Source organism: Euprymna scolopes, chromosome 30 (genome assembly GCF_053919585.1).
Source record: "Euprymna scolopes isolate OS-2025 chromosome 30, ASM5391958v1, whole genome shotgun sequence".
Taxonomy (NCBI): Eukaryota; Metazoa; Mollusca; class Cephalopoda; order Sepiida; family Sepiolidae; genus Euprymna; species Euprymna scolopes.
Genome location: NC_136511.1, coordinates 38,777,481 through 38,804,539, shown reverse-complemented (window position 1 = coordinate 38,804,539; position 27,059 = coordinate 38,777,481). Strand labels below are relative to the sequence as shown.

The 27,059-nt window shown below is 32.6% G+C and overlaps 1 protein-coding gene and 1 long non-coding RNA gene across 5 annotated transcripts in view; one reads left to right on the top strand and one right to left on the bottom strand.

Moving 5' to 3' along the window:
* The window catches only part of LOC145254751 (discoidin domain-containing receptor 2-like), a 546,415-nt gene that overhangs the window by 149,441 nt on the left and 369,915 nt on the right, over positions 1–27,059 (bottom strand). The window lies entirely within an intron of this gene.
* LOC145254752 (uncharacterized) overlaps positions 1–27,059 on the top strand; it is a 163,998-nt gene that overhangs the window by 112,232 nt on the left and 24,707 nt on the right. The window contains exon 2 of the long non-coding RNA XR_013863799.1: positions 13,756–13,859. This is a non-coding gene — a long non-coding RNA (uncharacterized LOC145254752). The remainder of the gene's footprint in view (positions 1–13,755; positions 13,860–27,059) is intronic.

Here is a 27,059-nt window from a genome sequence, read left to right as displayed (position 1 = left end):
TGAGTCCGTGTGTATACACGAGACGTATGTCACAACCACTACCACTTCTTGTTCTGCTTTCATTTTATTCAACATTTCAGAAACTGATATATATGCTGGGAAATCCTTCTTGCGTGACTAAAAATGATATATTTTTCTTATTGCTAGTATACATGTAACACAACGTATTATGTTTCTAATTTACATTTGTGTTTACGCTGCATCCAAACACACTATAATAATAAGCTGGAAAAAAAAGTTACTCTTTTTCTAAATATTCATGGAGACATTTAGAAATATTAAGGAGAGACTGAATCAACACACAGTGGGAGCAGGCAAGAGAAATACATGGATAACTTAATGAAAGATGGGTGGCCTGTTCAGTTAATTACAAATTACGGCTAATTAAAACAGTTAAAATGGAATCGTTTTTTTTTTTCAAACATAACTCAATGCCAGAACTAATGTATATTTTAGCATGTATTTTGTGTCATTGGAGTACATAGAAAAAGCACTGAGTTCATTACAAATTACGACTACTTCAAACAATTAAAATAACATTTCGTTTTCAAACATAACTCAATGCCAGAACTAATGAATATCTTAGGATGTATTTTGTGTCATTAGAGCATAGAGAAAAAGCATTTAGTTCATTACAAAGTGCGGTTAATTTAAATAATTAAAACATTATTTTTCAAATATAACTCAATCCAAGTAATAATGAATATTTTAGGGTGTGTTTTGTACTATCTCTATGAAAAGCTAGGTACACGCACCAAATGTGGATCAATATCACTATTATTTATTCCACTTTGACGTATTAAATTTTTTATTCAGGTTTTAAAAAAATACAATATAAATTAAACATGAACAAAAAATTTAGACACAAGGCCAACTCAAAAAGGGGGAAGATGAGATTCCTATTTACAATGCCTCCCCACGGGACAGAGTTAGACACCAAGGTGTTTTTTTTTTTAATGTGGAGAAAAGGAACAAAAGTAAAGATTATCTCAGTCGTGAAGGATTTCTCTTCCACTGACAGAGAACAAGAAATTGAAGTGCAGCATCTGAAGAACAGATACTACACTTTGATCTTGACCCGAAGGGGGAAGATGGGGTTCGTTGGTCATCCTTGTCACTCTAGAATTAAAAGATTCTCTTAGCTAGCATCCTTTTTCGCCATAATACCGCATTCACTCTTTCGTTCAAGAATTCATAAACTGCGACTCATCTATTAAGACATTCTTCTTTTTATAAAACCAAATGTTTAATTTATTTGGGTATTCATTTAAATCTCAGCTAAATTACGCTTAACATTTTATTGTTCTAATTAACCTGAAAAAAAGTTTAACAAAATAATAAATAATGAACAAGTCACTCATCGCTTTCTTAGCTTTGTATTTCTTTCAGACCCTTTCACTGTATGTTGATTCAACAACTAATAAGTGGATGTCTCTATGTATTAGTACCGTAGTACCTTTAACGTACGTACGTGTGTCACGGTTTCCAGATTATAAATGATTCGATCGGGAGATCCTATTTATCAAAAAAGGAGGATAAAAGGCGATAAACATACTACGAACATTAAAATGTAGCTATTTACTAATAATAAATAATCCCGTTAATTTAAAGAATTAGTGATTGTAATGTGTACAGATACACATATGTAAATTAGATGGCGATGCCGATAAAAGAGGATCGCTTTTTCCTTGAATACTCACAGAGATATTAAGAAATATTACAGCGATTGAAACAACTTGGCTAAGAGAGAGAGAGAGAGAGAGAGAGAGAGAGAGAGAGAGAGAGAGAGATTTAATTGTATCATCAATCAGATATAACGGTTAATTAGAAAGAAAAAACAATAAATCGTAGTAGAAAATGGATCTTTGGTTTACTTCCGGTAGCCTTGTCATTCTAGCTTCCCTTATTTCCCCTTTTAGTCCTCACATTCCATGAGCGATCTTTCTGATAAAGGGGGAAGAATTGCTATTATGATATATAGAACCGATTTCAAAAGTAAAAAAAAAAAAATGCTATCGACAGATAAGATTTAAAATTAAACCACTTTAAGCTATGAATGAATTTGTGTATGCGCAAAAGTAACAGAAACATGTAGATAAGTTGAAATTAACATTTTGCAATTCAAATGCTAGTATATACTAAAACAATGAAATACAACAAAACAATATTTAATTTTGCCGAAAGATAGGAAATTACAAATTTTATGAGATTCGAACACATTTGTTGTTGATGTATCGTTTTCCTTTTAATATCACATGTTCATGTGCACAAAACATTCTCCACATCCCCTCATGAGTCGAACTCTCTGGTAAATAAATAAATTACCGGCTTCTGCCTTGTCGATAATTCATAGATTTTTTTTTTTTTTTGTAAAAGAATCAAATCTTCCAGGCAACCGAAAATACATATGTTTTTCCTGATTCAGAACGTTGAACGTTTCTCTACACTTAAAAATATTTTGATGTAAAAAAAAATAAAAAAAAAATAAAAGAAAGTCAAAAAGGAGAAAGAAAAAAAATATCGCTACCCAGAATAAAATGTCGATTTGTCACATGCATTGCTGTTAAGGTCTAACTTTGAAACTTCGACACCAGGAATATCCAAGATTACAAGGATATTACAATCTACAACACATACGATCAATATTCTACAAGCTTTCACGATATTCGTATGAAGACATTCCTACTTTTGACAGTCGAGCCCATGTTGGTTCTAGCAATACCAAGCTGAGAAGAATGTCGTCGTTGCTTTTAGTTTGAAGAAAGCGGTCAATACGGTGGCCAGGGTCAGTTCAATAAGTCGTCTTTGTAGGCTGGATTAGATATTAATATCCTCCAGCGAGCAATAGAGAAGCAATGTTCATTTCCTGTCCATCGATGGAAGAGGAGTATAAAAGGCATAAAAATGGTGGATATGAGGTTACAATAAGGTGGGGGGGGGGGAAGAGAACATGAACCTTCTTCAAATGGAAGAGCTTACAAAGCTCGAAATAGAAATATATAAAACATATTTACAAGATCTGACACAAATAGACTTTATAGGTTTTTTTTTTTTTTTGCTTTTTGGCTAGGAGCAAAGTGAAATATCTGTTCTGATATTACACTTCATTTTCTCTGTCCTCAGTCAATGAAGGAGAAATCCTTCAGAACTGAGGAAATTTGAATTTTTCCTTTCAATCGAGAATGCCCCTTTTGGAGGAGTTGTATTATCACCATGTTGAAAATTGACCTTGTGTCTAAGTCTGCCCTCGTGGGAGATAAGTAAATAGGATTTTACAGTTTGTTTAATTTAGACTATTGTTAATTAGAAATGGACTAACCAGTAGGTAAAGTTAGTTGTTATTTTTATTTTAGAATAATTTTACTTTTTTTTCTTGCAAAATCATTATATAAGAATATTGAATAAAAAAAAAAGTAAATACATTTATATTGGAATAATTTCGTATATCACCCCTCCCCCTCCTTATTTTTGTTGATGCTAATATTTTTGCTAAATATTAGCATCTACAAAAAAAACAGCTCATTATGCAACACACACAATTATATATATACTAGTATGGGTGCCCGTGCCCGGCTTTGCTCGCGTATTTGGAGATGTATGTTGAGCAAAAAAAAAAAAGTGGTCAATTTTTTTAACTTTGACCCCTATTATGACCCCTTAAAATTTATTGTTTTGGGCTCAAATCAAGTTATTAAGTTAGATCCATGTCCAATTAACCTATATCTAAAATTTCAAGTGTTTAGACCGAAAATTATCGGAGGAGTTTGGTAGAATTCTAAAAGGTCAAATCGTTGAACTTTGACCCCTAAATCGCCAAATTTCTGGTCGAAAACCGATCACATCGATTTTCCCATATTTCAATACCCTGTATATCAAATTTCGAGTCAGTAGACTTAAAATTGACAGAATTATTGCGTAGGGAAATGTACACAGACAGACAGACACTTTCACACACACACACACACATATATATATATATATGTGTGTGGGGCATTCAAAAAGTAATGCCTCCTATTTTTTTTTTTGTTCTGCCAGAATGGATCAGAGGGGACCGCAAATTGCATTGTTATGATGACTGAACTAATGCATTCATTCATCTCTTTGTTGCAGATATTGACAGTGTGAAACTCTAAGAAAACAACCCCCGTCATGAACGTGTGTCAGAATTAAGAGATACGTCATTAAATTCCTGGCAAAAGTGCATTGAGAACGATGATAACCATGTAAGAAAAGAAATTCTGAAACACAAAAGGTCGCTCGTTTTTGTTCTCGTAGCTCTTCAATTTTTTGAGTGAAAAAAAAAAAAAAAGAGAAGCTTTACTTTTGAAACGACCTGCGTATATATATGATAGCTTCCTTCAATCTTGACAGACTATTGGATACCCACTATAAAGGTGCCGGCACATAAAATTTTTGTGGCAAGAGTTGCACAATCTCCAACCACACCTCTCCTGAGTCAACATTGTTAAATATTAGTGGTAAGTGGAGGTTCAGGACGACTGAAAACAATGCTGATAAGCAGAGAGCACATACAGCGCCTAGCATTCCCAAATGGTCACACTAATATATACTAGCTAGGCTAGTATATATTAGTGTTGGGACGATTAATCGGAATCGGAAAAATTTGTACCGATTTTCCGATGCCAAAACGATTCTTTTAATTGTCTTTTTTTATTTCATTTTGTTTAAAGCTAAATTTTCCATTGCTGGTAATAATGATAAAATAATAAATATTTATTGATTTTAAACTACCAGTGAAGCTAAAACCACAAGTATGTTTTATGTTTAGGAAAATATTTGCACATTTAACGTGAGTGTTTTTACGGTAATCAGAGAAAAAATACAACTCTATAGTTAAATATTTAGAGATTTATAAAGAATTGGAATCCGTAATCTTATTGGAATCAGGAATAATATTGGAATCGTCCCAACACTAATATATATATACTAGCAAAAGTACCCGTCGTTGGCTGGGTTCGAAAACAGCCTACAGAAAATGGACTCTGATTTATGAAAGTATGATAGATTATGAAAAGGAAGGGTTGTAAATTTGGGTTGAATTTGGGGGTATCAAAACCAAAGCAAAATATGATGAAAGTAAAAATAAAATAGATAAATCCCATAATTTATTATACCATACCTGTTCACACTGAAACACTTATCACAATATTCTGTGGATCTATATTAAAAAACCTTGTTAAACTTTGTGACATATTTCCATTCTATGGAGGTCAGATACAAACGAACGCCTCATAATTTTATTAAACCATATTTCTTCGAACTGAAACATAATTATCAAAGTATACTTACGCAGATAGATATGAAAAGTCTTTATTAAAGTTTGTGCCTATTTCCATTCCATGGAGGCCAGGCGCGAACACAAACCCCACAATTTTATTATACAATCCCTATTTAAGTTAAAACATACTTATCAAAGTATTCTTATGTACATCTATTTCAAAAACACTTGTAAACGTTTTTTTTTGTGTATTTTACAAATTTTTATTTCCATACTTTGTGGACCAGGTGCGTACGCAGACCCCACAATTTTTATGAACTACTATTCTGCGGGATCAAACATACCCATTCCTGTGTCTCGATACATTTTCTATCATTATATGTAATCAGTTTTTTTTTTAATAGTCAACCATATACCACACACACAGCTTTATATTACAGATATATATATATATATATATATATATATATATATATATATATATATATATATATATATAGTAAGTTATAAAAATATATATGGCAATTAAGCTACACAGAATATTCCACGTTTCATTCTTGTGAGAACTCGTCAGGCTTATTTTATTTTTAAATTTAAGGATTATGCCTGACGAATTCTCACGAGAATGAAACACAGAATATTTTGTGTAACTTACTTGCCATATATATTTTTTATAACTTACTACTTAGCTCTACCTATATATGTTGAAATAAATACTGAAAATCTACACATGAAGTTATATTTTCGCATATCAATTTATGTGATTAAATGAAGTAGCCGTGTGTGTGTGTGATAGATCAAATATACTAAAGATGAGCGAATCAATGTTAGTTTCTAAAATATATTTTACCATATACTTTCAAAACACAAAATACATACTTAAATATTCCTTAGTTCTTAGGTTGAGTTGTGTCTGAAATAGGAATCAATTTTAATTTTTCTGATTAACCATAATCTGAAATCGATCATCACATGACTCATTTTTTGCTAAGTTTCTCTCTATCACACTTACCTTGTGTCACTATATGTTTGTTGGGTTGGTTTACATACTCTACTTCCATAGTAAGAAACTGGACATAGTTTGTTCTACGAACATTTCCAACTTTAATAAAAACCCAATTTTACTTTAATTTCGGTGCATCAATATCAAAGGTCAATATTTAAAATTGTCTCCATTTCAATAATGTTCTTTGCCGGAATAATTATTTTGGAAGCGAAACTTTAGGGAATTACGTTTCTAGTATTTTTAGAACAGTGATTTGTCAGATCTCTTGCTATGTAGGTCTAATTTGGAAAAATCTGACAAAACAACGTTGTGTATGAGATTTTTCGAATCTGTATAAACAAAATAAATGAGAAAGAACTTATTAAATCGGTTGAAAGAAGGAAATAAAATGTGCCGAGATGAGAGTTTGTGCCATTCTGCAATAATCTCTATAGACGAAAAACGTAATGGGAGACACAATTCTCAAATCCCAGTGTTTAACTTTTAACTTTGGTAATTCTAGCATAATTTATTCCCATACATTGTGGTATTTGCTTTTCAAAGAGTTGGAATGGCGGACAGGAAACACGACACTTTGCTGGGATATTAAGTCAACAAAGAGGTGCCAGCATTTACATCAGTGACTTTAGGTAGAGTTCAGTAAAGCGATATTTATGGGACCATTCACAACAATTTGAGACGAAAAATTGGTAATTCAGGAAGTGAATAACACTATCACCGTCGTACGCCGGCGCATTCGGATTTAGCGATTCATATTAAGATTAATTGACTACCTTACTAAAATAAAACGATGACGACGCTATCGTGCATTGTACAATATAAATATCACGTCACCCCAGAATTTCTATCTAGATGTTCATTCTCTGTAATTTAGTAGTAAATTGGAATGTCAAATGGAACTAAATATTTATACAGGGTAGAACGATAAAATTTTCGCCCTAGTAAAGACCACATGATTCCATTTCCGTTTGATGAAAACCGTTTTTTTGTTTTGTTTTTGTTTTGTTTTTTCAGACCATTTACTAGTTGGCCAGTTGTGTACATATCCCAAGAGATATAGAGTTAGGGTTCAACGAGCAAGATTGGAGATGCGCCGCTGAACAACTCATGCTCTACACCAATCCAAGTTATGACAGCAGGACCATTGCCAGCACCCTCAAAATGCAAATCCGGATGATTCAATACTTGAGGGGACAGCTCAACGAAGTTTCCAGTCACGGTTATGGTCTTTGGTGTGGTTTCAACAAATGGAGTTCAGGGGCGGAAACAGAAGTTGCTTTAATTCCTAAATATTCTCCAGCAACATCGTAACATGGATTCTACTAGTTGATAAATCTTTGTAATGTCGAATACATTTTTTTTTCACCAGAATATATTAATAATATTAATAATATTAATAATAGATTAGTTTTACTTATCTAACGTTTCTAGGGATGCAGTAAAGTCAGTTTAGTTTTTAATTTTTATTTCTTTGCACATTTTTGAATGTAAGGTAGACAACTCCTATTATATTACTCAATTTAAAATGAGTTATCCTCCTTATTTATTTTTATTTTTTAAATGGTTATTTAAAATGTTTCAAATTAGCAAGAGCCAGGGCCAGGCTGATTCACTTTCAAATAAACTGTAGTTTAATGCATAATTATAATGCCAATAACACGACACAACAATAAAAAATTTAAATTGACTATTCAGAAGCAAATTTGGATTTGCCAACTCAAATGTTATTTAGGTCTATCTTTGAAAATTCGACAAAATAACTTGATATGTTAAATATGTACCAGTATAAAAAAAAAATAAACAAGAACAAAGACCCCGTCCTCAGATCCGAGTTAGGAAACCGCTTTTACAGAGCACAAAAGACACTGAGACTTAATCAGCGATGGTTATGTCTTCAGAATTGCCAACCTCAGCAAATTTCATGAAGATACCTACCTAGCCATTGGCTTCCTTCCCTGCATTTAAACTGTGCACGGCCTCTTATACCTATCCCCACCTTACAAGAATTTCTTGCCAACTGGCACCTTCTCAACTCCCTCCATTTAATCTAGAAAATTGTAGTCCACTATTGAGTTCACCCCCTCCCCTTCCTCCCCGTATCCTCAATTCATTCTCTCTTTCAGTGTCCTTCACTTCCTTCCAGCCAACACCTTCAAGACAAACTGTTTCATTGACTAAACTGTCTTACACGATTATCAGATTCGTCCCCACTTCCGCCCCACCTCACGATCACAATCCACTTCAGCTTTACTCCCACCCACCTCTCTATCTTACAATATATTTTCTGATGACCTGATTGGTTTGTAGTCCTGGCAAGATGCAGGGGGGGGGGGTAAATAAGAATAATACCGAAGGTGGCTTATATTTAGCTGATTTAAGACCAAGTTCATTTTCTTTTTTTAAATTTCAATTCCCTACAAGATCTCCTAATATGGCCTAATATGAAATTATCTAGTCGGATTTTTAAAGTCAGACACAAATAGCATTTAGGCTGACAAATCAAAATCAAACAGTTTTTTTTTTTAAATAAGTATTTCAAAGGTTTTTAGGAGGAATAACAGGGATACAATCTAACATTCAAAAATTCAAATATTTCAGATTTGAATTTGATCCAGATTTGTGTCTAACTCTGCCCTCGTGGGGAGGCAAGTAAATACGAACATCAGCTGATTAGAACCTGAACATTATAAGCCGATTGTCTTGAAGAGGGATGTGCGGCATTGTTGAAGCGAGCCAATCGAACTTGAGAAAATCAAATGTTGACAGAATGGAAAAAGCAATGAAATCAGACATTTTCCAAAACGAAATGAAAGAGAAGAATCGAAATGATAAAAATCGGAAAACATTTGATGGGAATGGATTTTTGCTTTTAACTTTTATTTTAATTCAACAAAATTTTTCACAAATATTGAAATGATTGAGACAAACGACTGACTAGGAACTGAAAAAAAAAAAAAAAAAAAAAAATGAACATCGTTAAGTGGAGACAACAATGGCAGCAGCAGCAGCCGAGATGGAATTAAATGGATACAAATTGATTGCACCTCGATTTCTGGCACTACTTGCTCGAAATTAATCGAGGAAAAAAAATCGCAGAGTCTTTTATAGAATCAAATTGGTTACAAGGGTTAAATAATTGAACAAGGAATTTTCGGAAGGAAATGTTAACAATATTGATTTCACAGTTGCAAGATAAAAAAAAGTAAGAAATAAATGTAACTTTAAAAAAAGAAAAAGGTATCTTGTTCAACCATTTTGATGCTGCAATCAACAATGAAGAAAAAAAAGGATGCCTAATTAGAAGAAAAAAAGAATTGTTTTTTCGAATTTTGCAGATTTGTTAACGAGAGGAGGGGAAGTGAGAGAGTGCGGGCTGTATGAGAAAATATGGATTCCACAAACAGAAAATCATTCCAGAAGTTTAAAATTCATGAAAAAAAAAAAAAAAAAAATCCCTAACAAATAAAGTTATCTTGTCAGATTTTAGAATTTAGACGCCAATAGCATTGTATCTGACACATCAATATTTGATTCTATCTAGCCATTTATCGTTTTTCTGCTTCAGCATGTTTTTTTTTTAATTTTTTATAATACCAAAGTTTGTTTGAAAAAAAAAAATGAAACAAACAAACAAACAAAATCCAGATTGTTGTAATAGCAACAGCGTTCAATAATGGATTAAATAGTAATCAAACAATAAAAGGGAGATAAACATTGGCAGCTTAAAAATATGATTATCTCCCTTATATTATTCGATTCATTATTTAAGATGGTCATTATAAGAATCTTTCCAGTCAGGAAAATTTTTTTAATACTAAATCGATTATGCGCGAACATTCCTAAAACATAATTTTTCTTTCCATGATGATGACAGATAAATCTATTTAATCTTTCATTTCGTCAAAAGAACTTTAATCTTTTTTCTAACTCTTACCCTCTCCACTATATTGTTTTGAGCACCTCACACCTCACCTTAAACATTGTTCTCTCTCTCTCTCTCTCTCTCTCTCTCTCTCTCTCCCTCTCTCTCTCTCTCTCTCAACAACGAAAGGTAATGGACTGAAAGAGACTAATGTTAAATTTTGTCTCTAATTTTTTTTAAAAATTGAACTTACTTTGCAAACTCACTTTCTCCTGATTAAACAATCTAATCAGAGTTTAATAGATGCCCTGATATCAATGTGCATACGCCAGAGAGACTCATCACATGCTCAAGAACAAAATTCTGTCCAAAAATTATTTACCGTGTTCTGTTTATACACATATATATTAATAGGCTAATCTCATAAAGGGCGTGGCTTTTCGCCAGGCAAGGACGGTCATTTACCTTGGAGGGACTGAATTTTCCCATCATAGTGTTGGAATGCATGGAGGTATGCATAAATGTGCACATGCAGTTTTGTTTTAAAGCATAAAATCAAAAGATATCATGTTGAACAATGCAGCATTATAATTAAAAAAAAAAAAACTACAAAGAAAATATTTTACTCTTAACACAATCTTCTACCTATACTAGAGCCAAATACGCCAAAAGATGAAGTCCTGCTGCCACATCTGGAAAAGGGATGCTAACAAAACTCTATCCTGCCTTGACAGAGTACACAACCATCTTCGAAATCTAGTGGATGATGGTCATTTCTAACAGTCCACCTCGTGAAGCATGTTACTCTTTACCATACACAAGCAGTCATTCATTATGGAGAGGCTCAGATACATGGAAACCAGTAGAGTACGCCATCTCTGAAAAGGACTAATATGACTGCAAACCCTTTAGTTTTACCATTCTTCGTTCACTCGAGAAGTGCATCATTCTGCTGCCATCAACAATGGTCTTCTTCCACAAAGCTATGATGTTCTCTCTGTTGAACCATTCATTTGTCAATGGTTGCCACACGAACTACAACTAGCCACAAAGAATAGAGCATTTTTTTGCTTAACGTTTATTCCTCTAGATCCGCCGTGTTCTATCTACACCCATGCATAATAATTATTACTAAAAAAATACAAAAAGATATCTCACTTTCGACGCAATTCTCTTTTGCTTTTGAACACATCTAAAAAAAAAAAAGAAATTTCAGCATCCTAAATTCACATTTCAAAAACTAATAGTTCTGAGATAATCCTTTAACATATTCGGCGATACCATGATGCTGCAAATTTATTTACTTAACGTCAAAGCAGTTCACACATGCGCGGATGTTGCAATCGTTTATGGAGAGGCTGAGATACTTAGAGATCAGTCCAGTATGCTATCACGGAAAAAGATTACTCCTTCTAGAAACCTTTTAGTTTAAGTTATATCCGATATTATCAAATTGCATTCTAATGATGTTGATATCATTTTAATTTACTGAGTCCTGGGACCAACAAATTTATTTTTTATATTAATGGGGGAAATTTTATGCCACGATTCACGAAACAAGATAAGAGAAACATTTAAAACATCTAAGAAAATGAGAAAGTCTTTATTTTTACGCCCCCCCAACCTCCCTCTACATGAATTGAATAACAGTTTACTTGTGAATTGGCATCCTCCACCCTAGGGTTGAATTCAATAATGTACATTTCAAGGAATGGTTGTATACTAAGAAGCTGCTCTGGATGTTCTAATGATAGCCTGTTCTGAGTTGGGAATCCAGCTGCTGAATGTACAACACAAAAAGTGTATTTCTCTAATCCTTATCACATAATTTGTTCAGTTACGAAAAAAAAAAAAAAACACGGAGGGGGGGGGGGTGACGAGCTGTATTTATTTGCTTTCCCACTGAGTAAATTAGGCACAAAACCGTTTTTTAAATTTGGAGAGAGGGGTGAGGGGGAAAGGAAAAGGGGACCCGCTCCCGAGTGGTGGGAAATGGGAGCTGGATAGTTAGAGCCGGCTGGTATGTAGGGTTGCCCCTACATAGACCAGAAGATTGCCACAAGGGCAATGGTCTTTGATTGCAGCATCTGCCAGAACAGATACTACACTTTGATCTTGGCCAAAAGTCCACAAAGCCCTCCCCCCCGAAAGGGAGGAGGGATTCGAGCTTGTAATGGTGGAGGAATTTAAAAAAATAAATAAATAATAAAATGGTTTCAATGGTTTTTTAAAAGTTAGAAACGTTTCCAACCTCTGTTCATATGAACTTTGAATATTTGCACAAATATCAAACATAATTCCAACGTTCTTCCAACACAACATTGGTTTATATACCTCCTTTCAAGAAGGTTACGTACAAGGTTAAATGAGGTTTTTTAAGAACCAGCACATGAAGTGTAGTGCACTCTGACCTACAAAATATGCCTCAGCAGCTCCAGCGGCATTTCCAGTAGCGACACCTCAGACAATTAGCAATAACCTAACGCCTTGAAGACAGGGTGAGGCTCCTTGAACTGAACAGAACCGTATGCCAGTCCAACAGTAATATAAGACGGACAGAGTGTTGAGGACGTATCCTCAACTCCAACAAACATTCACTCGCTCTGCCAGGTATGTATACTGATGTAAAATACTTAAATAATTTTTTTTTAATCTTTTTAATATTTTTAAAGATAATACATTTTTAAAACTAAAAGTGGGAATAATTTGATAATTATCATGAATTTAATGTGTGTTTGTATGTCCACTAAAAACTTTTGTCATCCGCATCAAACAAGCACAAACATGGTACTGTTAGAAAGAGTGATCTCTCGGACATATAATATCGAAAAATTGGAAAAAATCGTCAAATATTTTGTGTAGAAATCCTTTGTTTGAAGGGGGGGGGTCAGATAAAAATCTTGCTTTTGATATGGTTTGCAAACCACGCATGTGTAAACTATCATTACATTATTTCGTTTTATAAAGCTAAATTTGCAGCGTAATAACATCTGTGTCCTTGTGGTCCCATCAATGATGCATTCACTTACTAACTTAAATTATGTGAATTCGCGCCCAGCACACATTATTTTTATTCTTTTTGCTTACAAAATTTTGCTTTTGGTTTCGCTTCTGGCTGATGGCCAGTGTTCTTTTTGTTTGCTTTTTTTTTAACAGCTGGGCAATTGTTTTTATAAATTAAATTATTATAGTTAAGTGAATTTTTTTTTAAATTTTTACGATCAGGCAATGCCAGGTGCCACTTCGCTAGTTAACTATATTGTGTAGCTGCTGCATCACACTCAACGAACATGGAAAAAAAAAAAAATGGAACCTGAATAGCATCAAACAAAATCAGTCAGAGAATTTTTAGACTATTATGCTAAAGCTGAATTAAGCAACGTCTGTTTCCCTAAGGAATTTTTTTCCCCTTATTTCAATCATATAAACTATATGTTAAAATATTCCTCACTCCTTGGATTAAGTGATGTTTAAAAAACAAACCAAAAAAATCCAGTTTTTAAATAGTTATGTTAGTGACATTCAAAAAGTAATGCCTTCTATTTTTTACGATTCCGCCTGAATGGATCAGAAGGGATTGCAAATTTTATTGTTATGATGACTGAACTTATGCTTTCATAACCTGAAAGTTTCATCTCTTTATTGCAGATATTGACAGTGAGCGGCTCTAAGAAAGCAACCTCTGTCATGGATGTGTGTCAGAAGCAGAGATGCGTCAGTGATTTCCTGACAAAAGGTCATTGAGCATAGAGGTAACTATGTAGAAAAATAATTTCTCGAGCACAAAAGGTGGGTTCTTTTAATGGTCACACTCCCGTCTTCATAATTCTTCAACTTTTTAAGTTAAAAAGAAAAAGAAAATTACGTAGGAGACTTTGCTTGTGTAACCTATTTGGCCAGAAATTTTGCTGTTAAGAGGTCAAAGTTCAACGATCTGACCTTTGAGAACTCTACCAAACTCCTCCGACAATTTTGGGTCTAAACACTTAAAATTTTAGATATAGGATCCTTGGACATGAATCTAACTTAACTTGATTTGAACCCAAAACAATAAATTTTAAGGGGTCATAATAGGGGTCAAAGTTAAAAAAATTGACCGCTTTGTTTTTTTTTTTTGCTCAACATACACTTCCAAACACCCGGGCAATGCCGGGCTGAAATGCTAGTTATAAATATTTTTTTTTTATATACCTATGGGCACTAGTGTTTAATGTTTTTGCAATCATCAGTGTAGGAAGTGATGATGGCTGCTGGTAGAAGGATTTGAACCCACCAAGCCACCTTTGACTCCATTAGTAAGGAACATTAAGCAAGGGGGATAAAGGGCGAGGGTGTGACTAACAGAATAATAACTATCAAGACCCGTGGAAATTCCTCGGAATAAGAAATACATTGAATCAACAAATATTTGATAAAGCAGATATTTTCTGGATAACGCAAAATATGTTTTTTTTTTTTTTTTTTGACAAAAAAACTAATAACACGCTGTAAACATAAGTTTACTAACATTTCTATAAAAATAGTGTCAATTATATTTCAAATATAGAACTGACCAAAATGAGATAATAAGTACTAAAAAATATTCAGAAAATAATATTGTGCTACATAGTTCAATACAAGTAATAAAATCACACTGTAAGAAACAATCGTTTAATTTGCTACATCGGTCCAGTACATCTTGGCAAACAATTTTCTTCTTGTTTTTTTTTTTTCCGAATGTTCCCTTCTTTTACATAACATTTCACTGACTTCTTTCTTCGGTGAAAAAACACTGCAACATTGAAACTTTCTCACATCATCATAACAATGATCATATATTATTATAATGATATTCGAAAACGAAGCTACATCAAAAGGTGGTCACTCTCATACTCTTGTCCAGGATTTCCTAATTGGCCCTTTTGAATTCAAATTTTTTGAAGCAGATTAGCCTTCCAAAATTATATTTGGCCTTTTTCAAAGCGGTAGGTATGGACCACGGAAGGAATAAGCAGAAGAGAGAAGGTGTGCTTTGTTAGCTATTCTGTTTCAGCACCTATACTTTTAGATTTAACTGGCTTTGCAAACTCACTTTTCTCTGATTGAAACAATGTAACCTGGGAGGGGAGGGGGATATAATGAACATAAACTAATTTTGTCTTATTAAAAAAAAAAAATTAAACTAGTTTCACAAACTCACTTTTTCCTGATCCAAGCAATCTAACCGGGACTAATGGCTGACCTAACGGGTCACAAGTTTTTCTTATCTAATTATAGAAGGCAAGTGAAATTGATCGGTCTTGGAAGAATTCTGGCAATCAGGTTGTTGTGAGGAACCAGCAGTTTCCACCTGGAGTTTTATTCTGCTGTGATCGGAATGAATCCAGTTGATGAAGCCGAGAGGAGGGAGAGAAGGGGAAAGTTGCATTACAAAGATAATCTTTAAAAAAATAAAGAAACCGAAATATCAGTAGGCAGAAAATCATTTTAAAATAATCACAATTATTCTTAGAACACACACACACACACACACAATTATGTCGCTATGGAGAGAGGCAGAGGGGGAGAGAGAGAGAGAGAGAGAGAGAGAGAGAGAGAGAGAGAGAGAGAGAGAGAGAGCAGTAGATGTAAATATGTGAACAGCATAGCTGTGTCTTGATCAGTTTTAGTCGGAGTTAGTTGAATGCAGAGGGAATGTGAATGGTCAGTCTTATCTCAAAGTGTATGTATCGATCTCGGGAAATTTTGCATTGTGCTAGAATATTTTCCGAGGAAGGTGGGTGAGTGGCAGGAGGAGGAGGAGGAGGCTTTGTACGCTAGAGTTGCTAAAAGAGAGGAGGAGGAGGAGGAGGAGGAGGAGGAGGAGGAAAGGTGAAACAAAAACGTGGGCGCGGAATAAAGGATATACAAGCAATACTACCACCACCACTACTACTAGTAGTAGTGGTGGTGGAATCACACACACACACACACACACACACACACACACACACACACACACACACACAATATATGTTCATGCCAGAAGTTATGAAAATATATGGCAATTAAGCTACATAAGATATTTTCGCGTTTCATCTCTGCAAGAGTAAAAATACATTTTAGCCTGACAATTCCTTATGAGGATGAAATGTGGAAGATTCTGTGTAGCTTAATTGCCATACATTTTCATAACTTACAAATACACACACATAATATATATTATATAAACTTTAAGGAAATAAACGTTGATTAGCTCGACTTTAGTATAATAATGGACTAAGTGTAATTTAGTAAAAGAACCAATAAAATCTGTCACTCCAAAAAAAACACATAAAAATAGCTAAACAAAAACTAAATTTTTAAACAATACTTAATATACTCCTCCTCCTACTACTACTACAGAGTTGTTAGTTTACGGCATATCAGTCCTTTGTAAATTGTTTAATGCTGAAACAACACTTAGTGCAAACTGATCATTATATACGGTTTATTGAACAAAAATTGCTAGGAGGGAATTGTAGATTCGTGCTTTCCCCCAATATTAGTACAACAACTAATCACAGTAGATCCGATGTGGTTTTTAACTCGTCATGTGTCAGCTTTCAAAGTCTGTGACATCCATTGCACCAAACTCGTCACATCTACTCACCACAAGAATTACTGCAACAACACCGAATCTTTTTTATATTAACACCAACAGTCGTGTGAACAATTCGCTTTTTTTTTTTTTTTTTGTAAAAATTGTTCACATGACTTTAATAAACAGATTATGAAATATATGGAAGATGGCAAATAGAATGAACGTTTGGGTAATAAGATTTAGCAGTAATTTATATAGAAACTGAGTAATGATGATGATGATGATGACGATGATGATGATGATTATAATGATGATGGTGATAATGATAGTAATGATGCTAGCGAAGCTAATAATGATGCTAATGATGACGACGACGACGATGATGATGATGATGATGATGAAAATGTCAGAACACAAAAATCCTTGCTTCTCAGAGATAAAATATGACGGGCGTTCCAAAAGTAATGCCTCCAATTTTTTTTTATTCCGCCCGAATGGATCAGAGGGATTGCAAGTTGCATTGTTATGATGACTGAACTCCTGTCTTCATAACCTGAAAGCTTCATCTCTTCGTTGCAGACATTGACGGTGTGAAACTCTAAGAAAGTAGCCCGTTATGGATGTGTGTCAGAAGCAGAGACGCGTCATTGAATTTCTGGCAAGTGCATTGAGAATGGTGATGACTATGTAGAAAAATAAATTCTGGAACACAAACGTTGCTCATTTGAATAGTATCACTCTCGTCTTCATAGTTCTTTAACTTTTTTGAGTAAAACAAAATGACTGTTTATTTTTAGAATGACAACCATAAATTGAACTTTTTTTTTAGTACTAATGAGTCACTGTTTATCAAGGCTCAAAAACTTTCGAGGATGAAAGTTAATAAGTTTCTTAGGTGGACGGTGGAACAACACCATAAAAATTAGTCACAACTTAAGATTAGTCAGAATTAGAGAATAGCTCAACAAAAATTTGTTAATACTTGACTTGAAGACAACCATGTTGTAGTCAGTAGAGAAGCAGCTCTTATGTACTGCATTCCACAGACGATCAGTTCTTGGAAAAAAAAACTTTTCTCATGGAAGCTCTGTTTAGTTTTTGGTACACAGAGGAAGAAAGGGAAACCATTTACAGTTGTTGTTGTAAGACGAGTTTTTGTTGTAAATGCCTACTGTTCATGACTTCTACTCGTGCGAACACGCTAACTCATGCGCTCGCCTAAATTGGGCGTTTAATAGTTCTTAATTCCCTTCATTCCGGTGGCAATTGTTTGATGGCCCTGAGGTAGAAGCTCGGCAAATGGAACAAAAGGTGACTTGTAGCGTTGTTCAAATCTCATGATTGGCAGGAATTATTACCCTACACCGATGATTGCGTAAGCATGAAACACTAGTGTCTGTAGGTAAAAATGAATAATTATTACTCAATAATATTATATATATATATATATATATATATATATATATATATATATATATATATAAATATAAATATATATATATATATATATATTTATACTAGCAGACCGCTCGGCATTGCCCGGTCATAAAATATGCTTAACTATGATATTTTGATGCAGATTTCGTATTTATTATTATATTATATTGGACCGAATATATAGTAATGATTTAAAAAGTAAAAAAGACTTGTGCACCACCACCGAGAATCAAAACCAAAACGTTTAGCTTACGATTTACTTTTTCCTTTGAAGTTAATGCCTGACCTATGAGGATATGTTCGCATATTATTAAAACATGAACCAATAGCTATTACGTTACGCATGTATATTCGTAATGCCGTCGTTGTACCGTCATCTGGCAAATTCAACTTTTTTAATTTTCACACCGATTTTCCCTGGCTAAAACCCAAATAAAAAGTTTCACATGTGTTCCAATACCCTATATATTAAGTTTCATGTCTGTAGACCAAAAACTGACAGATGAGTTTGGTAGGCAAAATTTTTTAAACAAATATATCTATGCATACATATATAGAAAGAGGTTTGTGTTTATTATAACCTTTTTACGCAAATATTACGCAAGTATAAATCATGTAGAATATCTGCACGAATATAATATAATTACACATAATAATTAATTAAACATGATCATCCCATAAGAAAACCGAAAAAACTAATAGGAAATTAATTAAAATGAATGTCTAAAAGAATATGCAAAATAGCTAGATCTTTTGCAGATAAATGCAATTCCACGACCCATATAAAACAAAGTTGTATTTTCTTTTCAAATAAAAAAGAAAAAAGGGATTTTAATATGAATATCAATACAAAAAAAATTTATAGGAGTAAATTATATATATATATATATATATATATATATATATATATATATATATATATATATATATATAATAAAAGAATACTATGATTAATGCTTATAGATAATTTGTAAAAATTGAATAAAAATTCCAATAATGAAGTTCAGTGGTAGAAGAATTGTTTGCTTTTTTTTTTTTTTTTTTTTTAGAGAATTGAGAAGTCTTCACTTTTTCTGTGTTACACTTATGCATAGGTCGCTCTAATTAATAACAATTTGAATAATAACAGCAATAATAATTATGATATTAAAAAAATATTCATATGAAATGTATACTGCATTTATAATTCCTATACTCTATGCAAATACATTGTTTTTGTGATTTTTATTTTGAGTGTCATTAAAAGGGTGATTAATCAGAAGAGAAATGAAAATGTTATTTCAAACATTGATAACTAAATTAATAAGCAGCTTTACTTTATTATATAGAAGTAAAATGCCTTTTCTTTTTTCTTTTTTTTTATCTAATTTACATTTTTGTGGTGTGCACAGACATACATATGTAAATTAGATGGTCACACTGAAAGAAAAGAGTCATTCTTTCTCTAAATTCTCAGACATATTAATATTAGAGAGTGGTTAAAGCAACATAGACTGCGGGAGAGGAGAAGAGACATGCATAAATAGTTATGAGAGAGCTGGGTGACTATTTCAGTCAATTATAAATTATAGTTAATTTGAACAATTGAAACATAACTGAATTCCAGAACTAAGAGATATTTTAACATGTACTGGGTTTTTAAAATATACAGATAAAAAAGCCTTTCGAAAACAAACATTGACTCACATTTATTAACAAAGCAAAAAAAAAAAATAGTTAATACCTACACAGCTCCCTGAATTCCTTTGAAAAATCTAACTTTTAAGTTTTACCTGCAAATAGTGTAATTAAGTAATGGCAGTCATAATAGCGCCATTACGAATATTGGGTGAAGAAGATGGAGATACGTTGGTTAAATATGTTCGATTCTAGCATCCTTTTAAAACCATGGGCTTGATTACAGCACGAGGGTATATAGTTGCGATTCTATTTATCTAAAAATAGGATTGTTTTTTTTTTTTATTCTTAAAAAGGTGAAAATTTCAAAGCGAGCTCGAATCTACTGATTCGTTATTTCATGAATTAGTCGACAAGCTTATTAAATTAAACTTTCAAACAAATGATTTTACAGTAATATAAAAAAAAAGATAAAACCTTAAATTGAAAATAAATAAATCAATGAAATTCTTATATTTTGCAGACATTTCAAAATTCTATACAAAAAGAGATGTTTCAAAATTTTGTACTAACAATGTTTCAAAATTTTATACAAAAGAAAGGTTTCAAAATTTTGTACAAAAGAAAGGTTTCAAAATTTTGTACAAAAAAAGACGTTTTACAATTTTGTACAAAAAGAGATGTTTCAAAATTTTGTATAAAAAAACATTTCAAAATTTTGTATAAAAAACATTTCAAAATTTTGTATAAAAAACATTTCAAAATTTTATACAAAAAAGAAATCTTTCAAAAGTTTGTTTCAAATTTTGTTCAAAAAAATGTTTTAAAATCTTTGTACAGTAGTCTGAATAATCCAAAAAAATATAAGTTATCAATCTCTATCTCAAAAATTCAAGAACAAAAATAGAAATTAAAAAAATTTTTTTATATATACATTGATAATTTTAACCATTTGAGCGACTACATTCTTATTTGTTATTTTTACAACGTTTCGGCTGATGCAAACTCTGATCTTCAGGTGCATCTTTTCAAACTCGTGCACCTATACAGAATTTCGAAGCCTTTACAATAAAAAACTAAAAAAAAAAAAAAATAAAAACGTTATGAAAATAATATCCAAGATGAGAATAGCTATTCAAATAATCCGAATAAAAAACAAATGACAGTAAAAATGATTTTATTACAAAAAAGCCAATCTCCATTTTCTTTTTTCGTTTTATTTTTCAACCAACTAATACTTTAATAATCTGCTTATTTAAGAAACAAACACACAAAAATGCTTCTATCAGCAATAGTACAAGTAGCAACAATAATGAGAACAGCAGCAGCAACAGCAGCAGCAGGAGCAGAGGTAGCTGCAGTAACCGCTTCACCATTTTCTCCAATTCGTGGTAGAAATGAACCACCCTTTGTGGATCAACAGTAGATTAGTTTTTGAAAGAGAATTCACCCACGTCTTTTTGAATTTTAGTTTTTAGGTTCACAAAATTCCATTTTTAATAACATTAAAAGAATTTTTTAATAAATAAATAAGAGTAGGAATATTTTATGGCGCTATGTATGTATATTTCTAGTATGCACTATGGAAGAAAGAGAGGGAGAAGTAAAAAAGGGGGGAGAGAAAAAGAAAAAGGAAGAGGGGAAGAGATGAAGAAGAAATCTATAACCTATCCATTGTACAGGTTCAATAGTGTTACTTGCACTGCCAATTGATATCTAAGAGTTTTAGAAACATAAATGATCAAAGAGAATTACTAAAAAAAAAAAAAAAAAAAAAAAAAAACGGAAAAATTAACTAACTATTTTACTGTCTCTATTTAACTAATAATTGTACAGAATCTCTCTTTTTTTTATCATATGCATATATATAGTTATAATATCTAATAGCCATCTATACTGGCGGTTTCTGGAGCAATAAGAGTTTGAATACCACCCACTGAGCACTGTCACTCTAACATGTTAGCGCACACATTTAACCAAATATGATAGTGACAATAATACATACACACACAGAGTTCTTCTGTGGAAAGCAACCAGTTATTAAGTCGCTTTTGTTCAAAACATTAGCATGTCCAGTGTCGCAACCATGTAAATTTGTTTATATAATTATATTTCTTGTTCTTCTTTTATTATGAGCACTCCTAAGAAGCTCGGTAAATTCATTAGTTATCAAACTTGAATACCTTTAACCTAGTGTGTGTGTGTGTGTGTGTGTGTGTGTGTATATATATATATATATATATGGTAGCTTCCTTTAGTTTTGACAAACTATGGATACCACCATGCTTGCGCGTTGATATTTTGTGACAAGAGTTGCTCAATCACCAACCACAGCTCTCCTGAGTTAGTGTTGTTAAATACTAGTGGCAAGTGACGGTTCAAAACGACTGGAAGCAATGCCGAGATAGGCAGCGAGCACATACAGCACCTAGAATTCCCAAATGGTCACCCATCTAATGCTAGACAAGCTCAATGTTGCTTAACTTCGGTGATCTGGTGAGAACTGGTGTGTCAACATGATTATGCAATATAACAATTAAATGAAAGTCTATATTCCAAATGTCAAGATGTTGACCATCTTACAATTTATTCCTTTAAGTATGTTAACATGCAAGGAATAAATTGTAAGATTGTCAACATTTTGAAATTTGAAATACAGACTTTTGTCATTTATTTGTTATATGCTCTGTAATTGCATTGAACTTCATAAATTTAAGGATTGGTGTATATATATATATATATATATATATATATATATATATATATATATATATATCATGCATACGGCATAATTGCGTTGACCCACCGGTTCTTATCAGATCACCGAAATGAGGCAACATTGAGCCTGGTTAGTATCAGATGGGTGACCATTTAGAAATTCTAGGCGCTGTATGTGCTCTCCGCTTATCTCGGCGTTTGTTTCTAGTCGTTCTGTACATACACTTCACATGCCACTGGTATTTAACAATGTCGACTCAGGAGAGAGGTGGTTGAAGATTGCGTACCTCCTGCCACAAAAACTGCACCTGCAGGCACTCTTACGTGGTTATTCATGGTCTGTCAAAGACTGAAAGAGCTTGTGTGTATGTAGCATGTATCACAAGTTAATAAAAAAGACTAATAAAGTGCTCAATCATATGTTTTACAAGAGCTAATAGAAATTATTTAAAAAAAAACGTCACAGAAATTCAAATATCGAATCTCCATGCACACATTTTTTTCAATTCATTCTAACTATAAACATCAAAACAGGTTGTGCTTATTTCATTTTATGAAACGCCGTTAGCCGTTCTATTCAGAAATGCTGTATGCATAGTAATCTGCAAATGCCTACAAACATCTGTCGGTCTTAATTTGCATATTTATTTTTTTAAATCGCTTCTAATAAATTCATAGTCTGAAATATGCATCTATAACGTTGCATTGTCATGTGTTCTCATATACACATGATATTTTCGCTAATGATAGAACGTCTGGAGATGCTGAGAACAGATACTACACTATTATCTTAACCGAAAGGCCAAGTAACCATAAAAGTAATTTTTCTTCTTTTTTTTTCTGGCTTGACATTTTTAAATGTATGTAAAAAAATAAAATTTATTATCGCATTATCTGCTAATAGACGTGGGTAGTGTAGTATCGCTTTTATTGTCATAAGACAATCATCCCAGGAATTATCTCCTTCTTAAGAGGGTGAGGCTAATCCTCTTCGGTATTATAAACTCTTATGAAGGAAGTGGTAATGTAGTATTCTTTTGTGATGAGACCATCATCCCAGGGACTACCTTCTTCTTTTTTTTTTTTTTTGGAGGGGGGTAGTAGTAAAGTATCTTTTCCATTGTATTGATACCATAGAGGCATTATCATCTCCCTTCATGGGCGGTTCCTCCCAGGTATTACCTCCACTATTTTGGAGGAGGAGGTTTTGTAGTATTTGTTCTATTGTCATGATACCATTCTCCTAGGCATGACCACCACCTTTTGAGGGACAAGAGGACACTCTGCTTTAGAGTGTAGCGTAGTATATTTTCATTTATCATCATACATTCTTTCCAGGCATTACCTCCTCTTTATAAGAAGCAGTATAGTATATGTTTGTTCTTCACGATACCATCTTCCCGTAAATACCTTCTACTTTTTTTTTTTGATGGGATAATAGTGTACTATTCTGTTGTCATGATAACATGTTCCCAGGCATTAACTCCTCCTTTTTATTGGAATACAAGTAATGGTGTTCGTTCATCATCATATTACCTTCTCATTTTGGGAGGTGGGGGTCCATGTATGTAAGTCCAAGCCAACAAAAATAAGCGTTTGGAGGGAGCATATTTGATGCACATCAATATTAGGAAAAAAATATATAAATAGGTAATATATTTCAACAGTGTTCGATATGCGGGTAGAGCTCACCAGTAGCAAAGAAGCTACACAAACGTTTGTGCTTCATTACCACAGAATTATTTCGAAATAGTTCATTTACCATGAGTATCCTGAGGATTTCCTTTAAGAATGAAACACAAACGTTTCTGTGTAGCTCACGTGCCATGAATATATTTTATACTAATATATACGCAGTAGCATAAAAATATACTCATTGCAAGTAAGCTACAGAAATAACTTTTAAAACTACTACCCAGATCTATGGATCTATTGAACACAGTTGAAATAGAGTAAAAAAATATATATACATGTATTGTTTTAGAAATGTGTGTGTGTATAATTATATATATATATATATATATATATATATATATATATATATATATATAATTATATATTCAGTAATGTGATTGATAATTTAAAATTCAAATTAGAATTAAATTAAAAATCCGTTTCACAAGGAACAACAACAAAATCAATAATTTGTACGATCGTTTCGGAAAACAATGATTTTAATGTGGTAGACATTAAGCCACGGACAATAATTTTTGCATATAGTATTTAAAAAACAAAAAACAAAACAAAGTTTCCTCATCAGCACAATTATTGGGAAGGGTTTTTAATATATGTAAAAGACACCATAAATAAACCTAGTATTAAAAGTAATATATATATATATATATATATATATATATATATATATATATATGATTACTTCATTTAATCACATAAATTAATATACAAAGATATAATTTATGCGCCAATTTTTCAGTATTTACTTCAACAGTGCTCGATACATTGGTAGCGCTAGGTAGTAAGGGGTGATATTAGCCAGTTTTTTGATCTGATGAAGTGGTCTCTTTGAATTGAAATTCTACTGAAACATGTATGCACATATGTAGCCAATAAGGTTTGTATAATAAACAAACTATATACCAGCTCTGTTCTCCATTATGCACTCTTTAATAATCATGCCGGTTTCATTGGATTTAAATCAAGAAAACCAATCTATACATATTGAGATGAGCAGCATCAGGCTTCGAAATATAAAAAAAGTATAAAGAGCATCAGTTGTAAATCATGTGGCAATATTGACAGAGAAATTATTGGAACCAAAGCAAAAGCGAGTAATAACTAGCTGTCCCGACTCGGCACTATCCGGTAATTTTTCTACTTTAACTTTTGTTTCTTCTTTTTTAAAACCAAAGTATTGTTTTATTTTTTAAATTAAATTATCATGGTATTATTCCATCATCAAATTACTAGTTATCAACCATATTGTTATAAAACTATAAATAATTGTTGATTGTCAACTAAGCCCTGTCCCCTCGCCACAATGTTGTATCTCTGTGCCCGTTGTACAAATATGTTAACCATATTGTTATAAAACTATAACCAATTGTTGTTAAGATATAAATGTTTGTTTTAATCTCAATTTATAAAATTATTGGATGTAAATATCTCCCAAAACTTTAAAGATTTTAATACATAAGGAGTAGCCAAGAATGTTAAATAAGAGAAGTTACTCTTTGTAAAAATACCATTTATTATCTCCCCTTTCATTATAATAAACAAGGGAGAAAAATATCTGCAGTAAATGTTTTCTTATCCGGAAGATGTACTTTTAGGAAGAAACTAATATTAAATAAAATGCATTCTTGCCAATAATAGAAGGAAAAAATAAATAAATAAAAAATAGGCTAGTCGAAATCAATCATCAATATATCAGATAGATTCCTATTTGGGTCTGCCTTTGAAAAATCCACAATATAACTGCATGTTAGATAGACATGCAAATAGTTTATTTTATAATTTACTAGCTGGCCTGACCCGACGTTGCTTGGGATCATCTAATTGCAACCGATGGAAGGTGTTCACATCTTTGCTTAGTAACAGCAATGACAGCAAATCATTCAATATAAAATAATAAGAACAATTTTTTTCTTGAGATTATAAATAATTTTTAAAAAACTGCGTACTTGAAACAAAATAATTATGCTTCATATTTGCAGTCAGTTTATATCACAATCTTAGTAATTTATAATATTATTAAAAATTAAATAAATCTGCACAAAATGTACCTGAAATTTTCCCACACCCGAGCCTATTCTCAATCTCTACAAATCTAATATGGAAAATACTGTTGTCACATTTGGGCTGGTGAATCTCTGTAAAAATTAGTAAATCTACACAAAATGTCTGTAAAATGTTTATTACTAGAATAAGATAAAGAGTAACATTGTGAGGGAGAAATCCTTTATGACTGAGACACTTTTTATTTTTGTTCCTTCCCTCATGGGGAAACAAGTAAATAGGAACATAAAATACTATTATTTTAATGATGTGTGTAAATAGTAAACTAAATGTACACGTGACCCGTTGTGTCACAGTTGTTACCGTTATTTGTTAAACTCTGATTTTATTAAAAAAAAATTCATGAACATACAGGGGTCTGATGTCGCGTGTGACCAACTCCTTGGTTGTATGCCTGAAAAACTCAAGTTTTTCAAATCCTTTACTGATCCAAATACTGAGAAATATTATTATAAAGGGAGATAATTTGAATACGATTGGATGGCACCACCCACCCCTGCATAACTAAACATAATAATCCTCTTCACTTGCATATTTTCCATACATTAAAAAAAATTAAAAATTTGCTATTTAATTTGCACACCTGTTAATGAACTGAAAAGAAAGAGTGACTTTTTCACTAAATGCTCACAGAGACATTAAAATTTCGGCTAGGTATTTTTATCCTCGGCCCCCAAAATCAACGGCGATTCAACCATTCCTTTAATGATCCGCTCCCTGTTGATTTTGCGGTGAGAGTTTAGTTCTGTGCAATCCTAGAAGGTTCACTCTCTCAGGCTTTGCCTTCTCTCTTTGAGAAGAGGTTAGTTTATTGTTAATCACCTGAGGCACTCATACTGGGGAAAGCCGACGGGGATGCTCAGGCACTTTCTGCAGGTCAGAG